This window comes from Mustela erminea, chromosome 21 (genome assembly GCF_009829155.1).
Source record: "Mustela erminea isolate mMusErm1 chromosome 21, mMusErm1.Pri, whole genome shotgun sequence".
Lineage (NCBI taxonomy): Eukaryota > Metazoa > Chordata > Mammalia > Carnivora > Mustelidae > Mustela > Mustela erminea.
The window spans coordinates 34,818,452-34,833,454 of NC_045634.1; the positions used below are offsets into that span (position 1 = coordinate 34,818,452).

General features: G+C 41.3%; 1 pseudogene; it reads left to right on the forward strand.

The window, feature by feature from the left end:
- Positions 1-15,003, forward strand: part of LOC116581827 — a 39,907-nt pseudogene that overhangs the window by 12,175 nt on the left and 12,729 nt on the right.

Consider the following 15,003-nt stretch of genomic DNA (forward strand, 5'->3'; position numbering starts at 1 on the left):
ATCTGTTTATCTCATCATCAGTGCCGCCTTGTTTCTTTTAGACACTATTATACTGTCTGGTAAGGAATAGTTTTTATTATCTGTGTTTCCTAGATTTTACAGATAATTTTTTTAATAGGCTTCATTATTATTTTCACTTTTTCTCATGTCCCCTTTCCCTTGAAGGGGTATTTAATTTTTATTCCTCTTGGGCTTCCTGTAGACTTGAGAATTACCCATGGAGACTCGCTTGGACCCACAGAGTAGGAGTAGTCATGGGATGCAGCGTGTCCGCCCAGTATTTCCAGGGCCTTCCAGTGTGTAGCTGTGTTTACCTCCAGTCATAAGAGGTGCGGTCCTGGGATAGGGGCAGAGATCTCAAAGGTTTCTCTCTGCAGGAAAGCTTACTAATACAGGCTAATTAATCCTCATAACTATCTTATAATTTGGCAGCCTGTACTTGCCTGTTTCTATGGATTCCTTTTCTCTAAACATAATTCTCTAATATACTTTTAAAGTATACAGCTTACTTTTAAATTATTTTTACCCACAGATTTACATCATAAGCCTTTATCTGTAATTATTTTCACCTATGCCAGTCTTCAATCATGAATGATTATTTCCAAGGGTTCAGAAGGACTGTTGAGTCGATTTTTCTATCATGTTAGTAATGTGAGTTCATGCAACTCATGAGTCCTTCTCTCCTTCTCTATGGAGGCTTCCTCACCTGTGGATGTTAAGCGCACTGACTGGGTGGGAAGGGGCCGCATGGAGGAAGGGGCACGTGGCCTGGGGTAGGCTCTCCACTTCCCCTTCCCCAGAGGGCACATCCACTCACTCACTGGGATCACCATGAAGAACAAACATCAGTGCACCAAAGACACAGTTGAGTCGTTTATTTCTCTAAGTGAAATTCATGTTTTCTTGTCTACAAGATGTGGCTGATGAAATTAATGGCCTGAGACAATGAGAGAGAAACCCCTGGTTTCCATCACTGCCCCCAGTGAACTCTACCTGAGTTCCCATCAGTTCTGGGTTCGGCCAGCTGGTGCTTCCCGTGAGCTCTCAGCAGCTGTCCTCGGGATCCTGGCAGGCCTTATGGAACGCCATGGCTTCCTTCTTCTCCAGCTCTCGCTCCCCATACTGGGGAGCTGTTGACTCTGTTGGCATCTGCTGGCACTGTTGACTCTTTGATACATACTTGCACTGTTTTTCTGTCACAAGTGTAATCGGACCCCGCTCACTGCTCAGGGTACCCAGTCTGTCTCATGTCCCCACAGTCATTGCAGGAATGACCGGCTCCTCTCCACTGTGGTCCTGTCCCTTCACTTAGTTCTCAGTGCACCACTGGTGTTGTACTTTAACCCCTTCCTGATGGTAGAGAGAAGGCAGCTATTTGGATTGTTTCCTAATTGCTCTTTGTTTCAGATTTTTCTGCATTAGGTCTCTTGGACAGAGTGACAGTCCCATTGTCTGAACGAACCCCTGCACTCTGGCAGTGAGTGGTCTTCAACCTCAAGCCACTTCTCTCTGCTCATAGCATGAGATCGCTGCCCACTTGTCTACTACTCATGCCAGCTCCATGTGGACCTTAAGGTACAGGGTTTTATCTTGACTTTGCTACATTTTTTTTTTTTCTGATTGTTGGGGAGGACAAAATAAGATAGGAATGCTATGTCTTACTAGAAACAAATACAAGTTCTAGTGAGAGTTTCAGAAAACTCCTTTGGTTAGTGTGAATGATTTCAGTCTATTGCTCTTCCTAATATTAATTTCAGGCATGTCGTTTCCATATTAGATGATGAATTCATAAAGGAAATCAAAAGCATACACCATCTCCTTGCCAATGACAAAGCACTGCCAGATCATCTGCAGCTTACATCTGTAGGATAATTTCAGGAGCACATTACTCATCTTTGAAATATTGAGTGTTCAAGTGACATTTTGTAAATATTTTCGAGCTGCTAAGGTTTCAAGGATGTGTGAGGTTTAGAGCTACACTACCGGCCAGAGCTGCGACTAGTTAAAACACACTCCAGGTGTGACATGTTTGGGAGAGAAGCGGGATATCTGAAGTTATACCAAGTGGATGAAAACATCATGCTGTTCAGGAAATGGTCACCGTGTGTGTGCCTGTGTGCATGGATGGGTATTGTACATCATTTCCATTACAGTCTTATTAGAGCAACTACAAAAATCTCAACTAACTGCATCAAGAAGAAATCTTTTTTTTTGGTGCGTATTTTTTGGCCCAATCTTTGCTTACCGCACTGTTCTTGCCTTATGCCCATCTGTTTTGGAAGGGTTCTTGCTTTTTATAAGGATTTTCATGACTTCTTCCAAAAATTTTCCTGTTTTGCCTATGCTCGTGTTCAAGGGCTAAATTTTAACCTTCGTCAATACTAATTAAAGGAGGCGCTTTCATCAACAGGCACTGTAAACTTTCTCACCATTATGCTTGTGGAAAGCGCTTCTCCTCTAGACACACGGTGCGTGCCACAGCTTGGCTGCGAGTCTCCGTGTCTGCTCAGGGGTCTCTGTGTCCTTGGATGTCTACCTTTAAAAGCACTGAAAAAGTTTTCAAGTCCTTTGCTTTTCCGTTGGAGGATAATTTTAGATTGAATTAGAGCAGAAGTTGGCAGAATAATGGGCTCTACCATATGTCCATTGTAGCACTGCGGAGCTCCTCTACCTGCGGTGGCCTGGAGTTTTGCAAGGTGGTGATTTTTGTATCCAGTCGTGATTTCCTCGTCAGTAGAGGGTTTCTTGGGGGACCTGTGGCCACATGTCAGGACTAATGCATTTTGATATCACTTTACACTTTGGACTGTATTTAAAGGCTTCTTTGTACACGCAGGGCAGACATAGTGTCCTTTCATGGCATCACTGGGGAGTCTCTAGAATCCCTCCTCCCCTTCAGAGGGGCTGTCGTTTTCTGCGATAACATTGATCGTCGCGTCAAGTAGGTTGTGTTCGTCTGCTCCTATCCGTCTGCCGTGATAAAAGCACCATAGACTAGGTGGATTCTATAAGAGACATTTATTTCTCACAGTTCTGGAGACTGGGAAGTCCGAGCCCAAGGCCTTTCTTCGTGTCATTTCACTGGAGGCCGTCTTCTCGCTGTGTCTTCCCATGGCAGGAGGGGTGAGCGAGCTCTCTGGGGGTCCCTTCTATGCGGCACTAACCCCACGCTTGAAGACTGCACCCAGCGATCTGATCCTTGCCCAGAGGCCCCCACTCCTGATAAACGCACACTGGGAGTTAGGTTTTTTTTTTTTTTTATTTTTTTTTTTAAAGATTTTTGTTTATTTATTTATTTGACAGACAGAGATCACAAGTAGGCAGAGAGGCAGGCAGAGAGAGAGGAGGAAGCAGGCTCTCTGCTGAGCAGAGAGCCCGATGTGGGGCTCGATCCCAGGACTCTGGGATCATGACCTGAGCCAAAGGCAGAGGCTTCAACCCACTGAGCCACCTAGGCGCCCCGGGAGTTAGGTTTCAATATAAGAATTTAGTCTATAGCGTTGTTTTGTGAGTAATAAGATTAGAGGGTTTAATATTTTAACTACGGTTAGATTAACACCCTTTTTCAGTGTAATACTGAAATGCTCAATGGCAGATACAACTAAGAATGACAGCGTTTGAGTTCTCAAGTGAGGGCAGTGCTCCAGAGTCCATGGCGCCCTATGGGCACGCCATCCAGCATTAGTCTTCACGCTCACTGGCGTGCAAGAGGAAACCCCACTGACCTCACAGAAGGGCTGGTTTGTTTCCTGTTTTTGCACAGCCTGAGCAGACAGGTGGGTGCAGGGCTCTCCACCTCCTTAGTCAGAGCTCCTGGCCGCTTTCCTTTTATGATGCTGTCATATAAACCAAAGTCCTCCCGCGTCACAGTAGACCGGGTGGGGACCGACACCTGGGGCCATTGGGATGCAGAGCACAGCACTTCCTCCCATCTCCTGTTGGAGCAGAATCTGGTGCCGCGTTCACAGGAGTGGCACAGGAAGCAGGCACAGGACATGGGGACTGGTGACGCGTGAGGCCCCTGCTGTGCTCTTGCTATGGGCTGAAAATGTTCCCCCCAAATTCCTGTGCTGAAGCCCTCACCCCCAGTAACTCCACATGGAGATAGACCCTTCAGGAGGTACATGAGGTTAAATGAGGTCACTACGGTGGGCCTCATCCTGTCTAGCTTCTGTCTTCCTGAGGAGAAGAAAAGATTAGGACACAGAAAGCTCGGAGGAAGGACCAGGAGAGGATACAGTGGGACCACAGCTATTCGCAAGCCAAGAAGATGACCTCAGGACCAGCCATACCCGCCGATACCGGTACTTTGGATGTCCATCCTTTACAAGTAGGAGAAAACAGATTTCTGCAGTGTAAGCCCCTCAGTGTATGGTATTTTGTTTTGACAGCCTTATCAATCCAATTCAATTCTGTAAGAGCAATAACTTAAAATTTATAAATTAATTTGGGAAGAATTGACAGATTTATCCTATTGATTTCTTGCCACGTAGGGATTGATTCTTCATTTATTTAAACCATCTTCTAGGCCCTTGTCTATGGTTCTCTAGTTTTCTTGATACAATCAAGCATGTATTTTAAAGCTGATTTTCTTGGCAGTATTTGTCCATTATTTTTTTTTGTGAACAGGATGTTTTTCAATATGTTTTCCTGATTATTATTTCTGGTGTAAAGGGAAGCTATTGATTTTTTAAAATAATATTTTGCAACCTGTGTATCCCACTGAGCTCTCTTCTTAGTTCAAATACATTTCCATTTGTCTTTCTTGAATGCTGCAAGTAAAAAATCTTTCTATTTGTTATGGCAGATAATCTGATATTATGCAAACGCATTCAGCACAGATTTTCTGTATTTTCTTGCTCTAAATGCAGCTGCGTGAAAGAATACATGATGTTTCCCTTTATACTATCAGTTTCTCCTTTTGTGAAAAAGCCAGTATTTGTGTTTTTTATCTCTACGGTGTATTCTTGGAGGATACCTGTTTCTGTTCCATCTTCATGGTGGATTATACCCTCTCTTAGGAAATCCCCCTTTAATTTTATTTTGACTTTAAATTCTGTCTTGTTCTTATTAACACGGCAATCCTTCTCTTCTTGAAGTTATCATGACTTAACATAACTTATGGATGTTTTGTGTTAGCTTTTGTCATGTGTTTCATTTTGGTGGTGGTATTCACTTATTGTGGAAAGTAAATAATTCAATCTGAGAGTCTTCCTCTTGAAAGAGAAATTTTTCCTGTTTTGTCCATAGTGTTAGCCTGATAGTCTTATTTTACTTCTGTCATCATTCGGGACTTTGTTATTCTCTCCTTCGTTCCTTTTGTCATATCTCATCACTATGCATTTCCTCTGCCTATAATATAAAGGCTATATATTCCATTTGTAGTGGGCTGAGTTTTGTGTCTCAAATTCACAGGTTGAAGCCCTAACCCACTCCCCCCATGCCAGTGTGGCTATATTTGGAGTAAGGAAATAATTGAGGTTAAATGAGGTTAAAAGGGTAGGGCCCTGATCTGAAAGGTTTAGTGTCCCTGTAAGAAGACACACTGTGGAAGGCACACTTTCTCTCTGAGTCTGCACTGAGCGGCCATGTCAGGACACAGAGGGAAGGCAGCCTCTGTAAACCAAGAGGGCGTCCTCCCCCGAAACTGAGTTGGCAGAACCCTGATGTTGGATTTTCTAATCTTCAGAGCCACAAGAAGATGAATTTTTGTTATTGAAGCCACCCCGTGTACAGTACTTTGTTCTCGTAGCCTGAGCAGACGAGCCTACTATTTTTTATACGAACTTCAGTTATACTTACCAATTTCAAAAACATTTTTGAGACTGTGTTTGGTAATGTCAGTATCAGAAATAAAACAAACTCTACTGACACTCTCATTAAATACAAGGAAATTGTTACCCTTATTTATTTTAAACTAGTACCAGTTTTTAGTGATGATACTGAAATCTTAGATGAGTATTCTTATTTTGGATAATGTATCTTACCTGTTGATGAATGATCTCAGTAAAGTCACAGGATATGACACCAGTGTACAGAAATCTGTTGAATTTCTATTCATCAACAATGAAGCAGCAGAAAGAGAAATTAAGAAATCAAACCCTTAGAATTGCACCAAAATCAATAAGATACCTAGTAATAAACCTAGCCAAAGAGGAGGAAGACTTGTACTTTGAGAACTGTAAAACACCGATGAAAGAGATGGAAGTCGACACAAAAAATTGGAAAGACATTCCATGCTGCTCATGGATCGGAGGAACAAATACTGTTAAACTGTCTATAGGACCCAAAGCAATCTACTCATTCAACCCCATCAAAATACCAGCAGTATTTTTCAGAGAATTAGAACAAACATTCACACACAGGCACGTGCATACGCACACGGGCACACCAATGCACACGCACAACGGGATATTATTCAGCCATAAAAAAGAATGAAATCTTGCTATTTGCAATGCCGTAGCTGGAACTAAAGAGTGTAGTGCTGAGTGAAGTCAGTCAGAGAAAGACAAACACTGTATGATTTTACTCATATGTGGAATTTAAGGAAGAAAAAAAAAAGCAACGGAAACAAAGAGACACAAAGCAAGAAACAGACTCCTCACTGTGGAGAGCAAACTGATGTCCCCAGACGGGAGGAGGATAGAGCGCACGGGGGCCGCAGGGGACAGGCCCGAGAATGCCCTTGTGAGGAGCACCAGACGACGCAGGAAAGTGCTGGATCACTTTATGGTACACCTGACACTAATGCTAACACTGTTTGCTGACTAGATTTAAATATGCATATAGATATATGACATGTCAATATAGTCACGGTATTTGCATAATTTTACAACTGTTAAAAATTATTCAGAAAAATGTAAGTTGCCATGATATTTTTGCTACTCATCAATCCTTTGGTCGTTGAACTTAATGGCAAGACTTCGCCGAACCTGTTTATGGTTGTGTCTGTGATTTAGATGATGACAGTCAGGTGTGGCTTTGTCTCAGGTTCGTAGAGGGGTGCTGACCAATGGCCGGTATGCAAAGTCCGTCCCCTCCCAGAGCAAGTCCAAGAACAGCGCATTCTCACTGTCGTATACCCACCGCATTGATAGTGGAAAGTTTACAAACAACTGAAAACAGCCTCTGCCCCAGTGACAAGGAGCAATAAGTAGACATGTGTCTGGTTAATTGTTTTCTAGTTAGGGTACTCTTGTACCTTCTCTTCTTGGGGTTCCTTGGCACGGTTTGGTGCGGGGTAGCCTACGGTGCTTCTGGAGGCCACTGACAAAGGAATGTGAAAAGTTTGTTTTTCAGCCTTCCTCTTGACTCTAGACATGATCGCAATTACTTTAGCTCAATTTTTGGTACAACATTGACCCTCAATAAAATTTTTATTGAATTAATTTCTGAATATAGAATTGTAAGTCATAAACTTTTCTATTCATGATTCTGGAAGGATATCTGATGTTGGGGAGAAGAAATTTTAGTTCAGTCGAAGTTTTCTTTCTGACTCATTAATTTTTTTCATTTCATGTCTGTGAGATTCTTTCCTTTGCCTTTAAGAGTTAAATTTTCACCTGATGGAATCTAGATGTTGAATTCTTTTACGTATAGTTTTTGCTTAAAAAATAAAAAAATAAAAAAAAATAATGCTGCTTTCCATATGGCAAATATGCGTTTTGATGCTACTCTATGTTTTTCAAGTAACACAACTTAGAGGCAATGTCATGTCAGTTATACCCACATTTTCTTTCAGATAACGTTTAACTCTTTTTCCGGTCTTGAAAACCAGGAAGTTTTTCCAGCTTGTCATCTACTACCCTAATTCAATTTTCTGCAGTGTTTCTTCTGTTCATTACTATTCTAATGCTGGCTCAATTTCTACGATCAAACTTTTTCTTCTATTAAGTACAAACCATTTTTTATTTCATCTGACTCACCTTTAATTTGTGTCTGTCCCTTAGCCATATTTCCTTGAGTCTGTGCTCTAACAATTTAACATTTCATAGATCATTTTCAATAAAAATTTTGCTTTCTCTTGGAAGTAGAAAGTATGCCCTTCTGAAATGTTTGGTTTCTGCAGTGAAACTATTTAGCTGCCCCTTCCTGAGCTATGTTCTCTTCCCCTTTTGTTTTAGAATCTTTTATTAGACTATTTTTTCCTGTTTATTTATATTGATGTCATGTAAATTTTATCCATGTCTGCTACTTCACCTATTAAGAGAGTGGATCAATTCTTACGGCATCTGTTTTCTTACTTTATGTTCTTGGTGACTTACCTTTTGGCTTCAAACATGTGTTTATAACTACCAGTAGAAGAAATTCAGTCTAGTCCTGGGCATTTCAGGGTCTACTGAGCTCCTAGACATCTATGGGGAATGAAAGAGGGTAAACTGTTTATGTCATTTTCCTTGTGATTAGACGATTAAGTGAGGCATCATCTTCTCCATCATTAAATTAGAATATGGTTATGAAAACTATTTGGATCCCTATGTTGAATATCTCATTAGACTAATTAGTCCAAAAAGAGCTACATGAATTTAGGATAGGATGTACAGAAAGAGAATCTATTTGGAAGAAATTGCCCTGTGATTATTCAGGGTCATGCTTCAGTGTGAATGTTAACACAGTGGAATGACCTTTATGATAAATAATTAGAATACTGGGGCACGGCTTCCCAGAATACAGACCATCCGCAAATCAAGAAAGTATGGTCCTGGCTTAAACTGAATAATATTTCGGTATCATTATTCTTTTTTATTTATCAAGAAGAAAGGATGTCTGGGAATATTATAATTTTATGGCATAAGAAAGGAAGAATTTGCATAGAATTTCTATCTGTATCTGTATCTCTGTCTACAGCTATATCTATATTTAAAGACAGGCTGACATAGTACTGGGAGTTTTGTGACTTCTTAACTTTCTGTAACTTCATATTAAAGGAGTATTGCTAGATAAAATAGAGAACCACCATTTAAATTTGAATTGTATATAAACAATGGATTTTTTATTATAGGTATGTCCTATATATTGCATGACACATACTTAGACTTAAAAAAAATCATTGTTCATCTGATATTAAAATTAGACTGTTTATCCTATATTTTTATTTGCTAAATATCTAAACCCTTTATTATTATTTAAAAAAATCATCCATTCAAAGCACAGTTTATGAAATATTGCATTTCATTAACAACGAGATTTTTCCAAAACCCATTTTGAAATTAGAAAAAGGATTGAACTTGGAATGAAAGCAAGATTTCATGAGTGGTCAGTAATCTCCTATGTTGGCATTCTCAGTGAGATGTATTTTACGAGAAAGAGATAAAGATTATATTCATCAAGACTAATCTCCACTTGTTTTTGTGTTCTTTGAAAAATTTAAGCATTCTTGACGTATATTTTTCCATCCTGTATCTGTCATTTTAATATTCATAATCTACTTTTTCTCTGCTCATATTATTTCATGAGCATACTTGAAAACTGTAGAAACAAGAGGTTGGTGATCTTTAAAGCCTCTATTGATGCATTCAACAGCATTTATCGAGGCCCACTGGGTACCCGTTATTGTGTTAGCTGCATAGGATAGGACTACAGACCATTCCCTTTCCTCAGTCTCAGGGAACTATTAGCCTGGAAGGGAAGAGAGATGTGGACATCGATAGTGAATAATATGGTTAGACATTCACACGGTAGGAAGAGAGAAGCAAGGCAGAGCAGGAAGGAGTAATGGAAACGCTGACCACAGAACAGCGGACGGCATGTATTTTGTGGATAATGAGACTGGGAGAATTGAGAGAGAAAATAAGACATGAGAAGCCATGAGGTGAACAAACAGGTGTGAGGAGTCCTGTGCTTTCTTGCCAAGGTGGGAGCAGAGGGTGTGAGGTGTGAGGCAGGGATGCTGCTGTCAAGGATTTGCCTTGGATTCGGATGGAGAGGGAGGCAGGCTGTGATTTTGGAAGACAGAGCACCGGGCTGGGGGATTTTGGGTTTCATGCTGCAGGTTGACGTGGAGGTTTTGGTGTTTTAAATATGAAATGTCATAACCAGTGTGTTTCAAACACTTGACTCTGCCTAATGTAGTGTACAGATGGACTGATTAGAAGGGACCATGAATGGAGACAGATTTTGGCAAAGGCTTACACTAGAAGACAACCATGTGACCAAAGCACTGGGAGTGCGCATGAAGATAAGGCGGTTTGGCAAGAGGGTTGGAGTGGGAGGCTGTATTGATCTACTGGACTTCAGGACGTGGTGGAACCTAGATTTTTGGCTTGGATTGTTAGGGAATTGACAGGTTTACTGCACCACACAAGTCTAGGGGGTCCACAAACATGGTCTGTTATGTGAGTAGTAGCCCCTGGAGTTTGAAGAATCCAACCTATGCAGCTGTCTGCATGGTGGCCCTGACTTTGAGTGGCACAATTCATAATAAGGAAGATATGAGGAAGAAGAGATTTGGCAGAAGGTGATAAATTTAGACTTTCTGACTTACAGCCTGTGTCAGTCATGCAAGCAAAATATTTTGTTTATCTTCAGACTTGGCATTTGATGCTCTAGCAAACTGTGTGTGTAGTCTTTTGATAAGTCTACATAGCATTGTCCAAGTCCCAGATAGATGCATGCATCTGAATAGAAGAAAAGAATTCAGCAGTTATCAGCATATATGCACAGAATGGCAAATGTGGGTCTACACAGCCTTTGCATCTTCTGTGTCCATGGAAGATGTCACTAGTCAGTCACTCATAGTCCTTCTCTCTAAACCCATGGTTAATTGTAGAATCATTCTTAACTCAGGATTCTAGGAAGCCACTGTCAAATTCAGTACCTGATCTGTAGGTACTGGAAAATGGGTCTGGTTAAGATTGCCTGGGGGGAGATCCTTGAGTACCAAGAGAAGAATGTTCAGAAAATAATCTAGATCAACTTCACTATTTGAGAGGCAAGCAGCAGCTAACCTGACCTTGAAGGAGCATGAGAAGGAATTATCACAAATTTAGGAGGAATATTACAAGTGAATGTGCAGTGGAAACCAAACCAAGAGAAAGTCTCGAAGGGGAGACTGGATTTCAGTGCTAAAAGGAGCAGGAATACTGATAGTGATTAATCACTATCAGAGATTGACAATTTCAGAGAATGACTTCAGAAAACTAGTGTGGCAAATGATGGGCTACACGGAAGAATTGGAGGTTACAGTGTGAAGACAGTGGTGTGATGCTTCTTTCTAGAAGCTTAGCTGTTGAAGCTCATAGTAGGTCTTTAAAAATAAGTGGTAAACAATTGAAAATTTTATAGGGAAAGGGAAGGAACAGATGGGAAAGGAACATTTAAAGATACAAAATTAAGGGGAATTAATTGATGAAATAAGTATTTGTAAACAATGGAATCAAGTACAAGTGTAGTGACGGTGAAGGAGTGGGAACTCAAATAGGTGAAGAGAGGAAAGGGAGAGAAGCTCTGTACTTGGAGTCCTGAGTAATCATGGATGTCTGTTTGTAGGGATGCAGGGGCCACAAGGTATCTTTAAAAATTTATTTATTTTTAATCCCATTATTTAGAGCAGGTTTAGATGAATAGGATTGAGGGGAAGGTACAGAGATTTTCCATATACCCCTGCCCCCAACACATGCACAGCACCTCCCCCCGCCCCCCGCCAACGACCGACATCCTTTATTATAGCTGTACGTTTGCCACAGCTGATGGACCTACACAACACATCATCACCCAGAGTCCATGGCTTGTGTTAGGGCTCACTGTTGGTGGCACGCCCAGTGGGTTGGACACATGCATAATGACGTGCTTCCATCATCAGAGCGTCATGCATCACGGTTTTCATGGCCCCAAGTGTTCTCTGTGCCCCACCTGTTCATCCTCCCTACCCCGTCCCCCCCCAGCAGCCACGCTCTCTTTATTGCCTCCAAAGTTTGGCCTTTGTCAGAATGGCATAGATTTGGAGTCACAATATGTAGCCTTTTCAGACTAACTTCTTTAAGGATCTTTATTTTTAGCTTCTTATTTTTGGGAGTGGTACCCTGTCATCTTAATGAAGTCATCGACGTGTTTACCTAGTGAGCGGAGTGGTCAGTGGGGTCTGGGAGTGGGTCGTGAAGTCTGGAAGTCCACTGACTTCTGGTGGCATGAAGAGCTTTCTCAGAAAGAAGACTTTCTCCATGGGGTCGAGAGCTTAGCTGAGATTCGGGGCTGAATTTTCAATGATACGATTTCACTCAGATTGGTGTTTTATTCTCTAGAAATCTTTCCTGGATGCTTGAAACTAGGACAAATCCCTTCTTATCCTCACCTCCCTTTTACTTTTTCTTGGACTGTCTAAAGAGATCAGTTTTTTATAATTGGACTATGAAGTTAGACTATGAGGTCTTTGGCCCCCCAGGAGCTTAGAAACTACAGCAAAGAAGAAAGAGGGGGACAAAGGAGGAAATTAACTACAGAGATACATAGCAGAGTGACTGAGAGCTCAGGTGGAGGGAACAGGGGGATGTTCTGGACTCTTGGGTCTGGCAGTTAGTTATGGGTTTGGTGGTTTGGGAAAGGTTATGTGTTCTTTCTGTGCCTCCAACTTCCTGTAGAAAAGGATAGCAATGCATGCAGGTTTATGAAGATGATATATTCACACACACACATGCATCTATGCATCTATTTGTAAGGCACTTAGAGAAAGATCTCCATAAATGTAATTAATATTATTATTACTATATGGGCTTAAAAAATTGATACCACTTGTCGTAATTGCATATGAGTGTTGAGTTGGAAAAGCAAGCAGACATGAACTCTGAGGTTTCACATCTGGGTGGTTTTGAAGTTGTGGTTTGGGAAGAACTGGGAGGAAGTTCTAGAGTGACAGCAAGCCCTGCACATGAATGGGAAGCTGGGGACCCCTGGGCCAGCAGTAAGGGGTAGACTCATGCCCACAGCAACAGCGATAGGCAAAGGAGCCTCGTTTTGGGGCCAGCTCCCCAAGCCCTGCTTCCGACCAGGTGATACACAGGGGCCAGGTGGCATGATGGGCTGTTACAGGAGGGACACCGTGAGCTCAGGAAGCCAGAGCTCTTACCGTAGGCGGTAGCCATGCTCCCTCTTCTCTCTGATGGAGAGAAGGTCTGGGCCTTCACTAAGCAGGCATTTCCAAAATGATGGCGTGGGGCACAGGACCCTCAGTCTGTCACGTTACACAGCATCACAGCCATGCAAGGGACCCCGGAGAACTGTCTGCCCGTGTGGAGGGAACGGGCTCAGGTGATGGGAAAGAAATGGCAGAGCTGGAGGTCAGCTGGAGTTCGTGTTCCCCACGTAAGATCGTGGGTCTCCAGATAGAGGAGTTTGGAACTAGAGTAATCATTTGAAATTGTTGCTCTCTTGTACTTCCTCCTGTTTATAATTTTAGTTCCACAACCATGAAACCTGAAGGTCCCATTTTTCCAAGACAGCCATCACTTTGAGCTAAATTTTACCAGAAACCCCTTCCTATTTTTTTGCGCTAAGTACAAAATCAAAATGTTCTCGGTAAATTTTTCTGTATACTGGTTTAGGATAATCCACCTTCAAAAGCAGTGTCTTTAAGTTCCTTGTTACTTCGTATTCTCCCAATCAACTGTAGCAGCTAACCGTTTTCTGTAAAATAGAATTTACTGTCCATCTTATGGCTGTCTTTGTCAGCATATTATGGGGAGTAGTTATTACTCAACAATGTACTCACAATTCTGTGATGTGACTATTAAGCAATTCTTTTAAAGTAATGCATTTCTCCTTTTTTAAAGAACTTGCAAAGATAATATTTACATGGCTTCAGGAGTTTAAAAACAATTAGATTATCATCTGATATGAGAAGACTATGATAAACGTCCTAAAACATACTTATAACTGACTCTTTAGAATTCTACCTAGTAGGACTCTTTATAAAGTAAATTCCTAGGTCAGGGCAGAGGAAGATAAAGGCTCTACAAAGCCATTTTCAAATTCTGTGCTACTGTGTCTATAAGACAATAAATTAAATCCCCAGTAAGGCGAGGAAAGGAAAACCCATCCCTGCTTAGGAGAGTAAATTATCGTGATTCTTCAACCCAGCCTAGGTTTGGTCCCTTATAGCTCTTGAGGACAGAGAAGTGTGTGATTATATATCTGAGACCATGGCAAGACAGTTCCTGGCCTTAACATCACAAGATGATCCCGATTCTGAGTAATCCATTTATATGAAAAAAAATCCCATCGTTAGTGACCCAGGGATGTGAATCACGAATATGACACACCTCTGTCTACTGCTGTTGCTGTCGGCACGAGCTGTCCCTCACTGCTCACCCAGGAGTCCCCAGCCTCCCATCCCTGCCTGTGACACTATCAGGGGCCAGCTGCTTTGTCTACCAGTTCCTCACAATTCTTCACACACAACTTAAAAATCACCCAGATTTGAAGCCGCGGGGCTAATGTTTGCTTCCTTTTCCATCTCAACTGTCGTATGCAATTAATTGACAAGTAACATCAATTTTATTAAGCTCATATAATAATAATAATAATAATAATAATGAACAATTGTGGAGATCTTTCTACTTAAAAGTGCTTCACAAATACGTGCATATAATGCATCTTTGTGAGCACGTATATAATCCTCCTTAACCTGCATGCATTGCTATCCTTGTTCTACAGAAAGTTGGAGGCACAGAACACGCATAAATTTGCTGTAATTTATGATCGAGAATGGTGTGTTCTTTGGGTATTTCTGTGGGTATTTTTTAAGAGATTAAATTGTCCTTTTAACAGATTAAATTGTCTTTTATTCCTTGTGTGATCATTTTTTCAGCCAGACTGGGTTTTGAATTTTATCAAATGCGTCATCTGCAGCTATCAAAGTGACTATGTGACAATCAAATGACCTTGAAAAATGTGGGGAAGTAATTTTTTCTGTCAAGTTAACTGAGCAAATTTGGTTAGGTTGACATTATTTCCTCAGTAGAAGAATTTACTGGTGAAGATACCTGAGCCCAGAGTTTTGTTTTTGAAAAT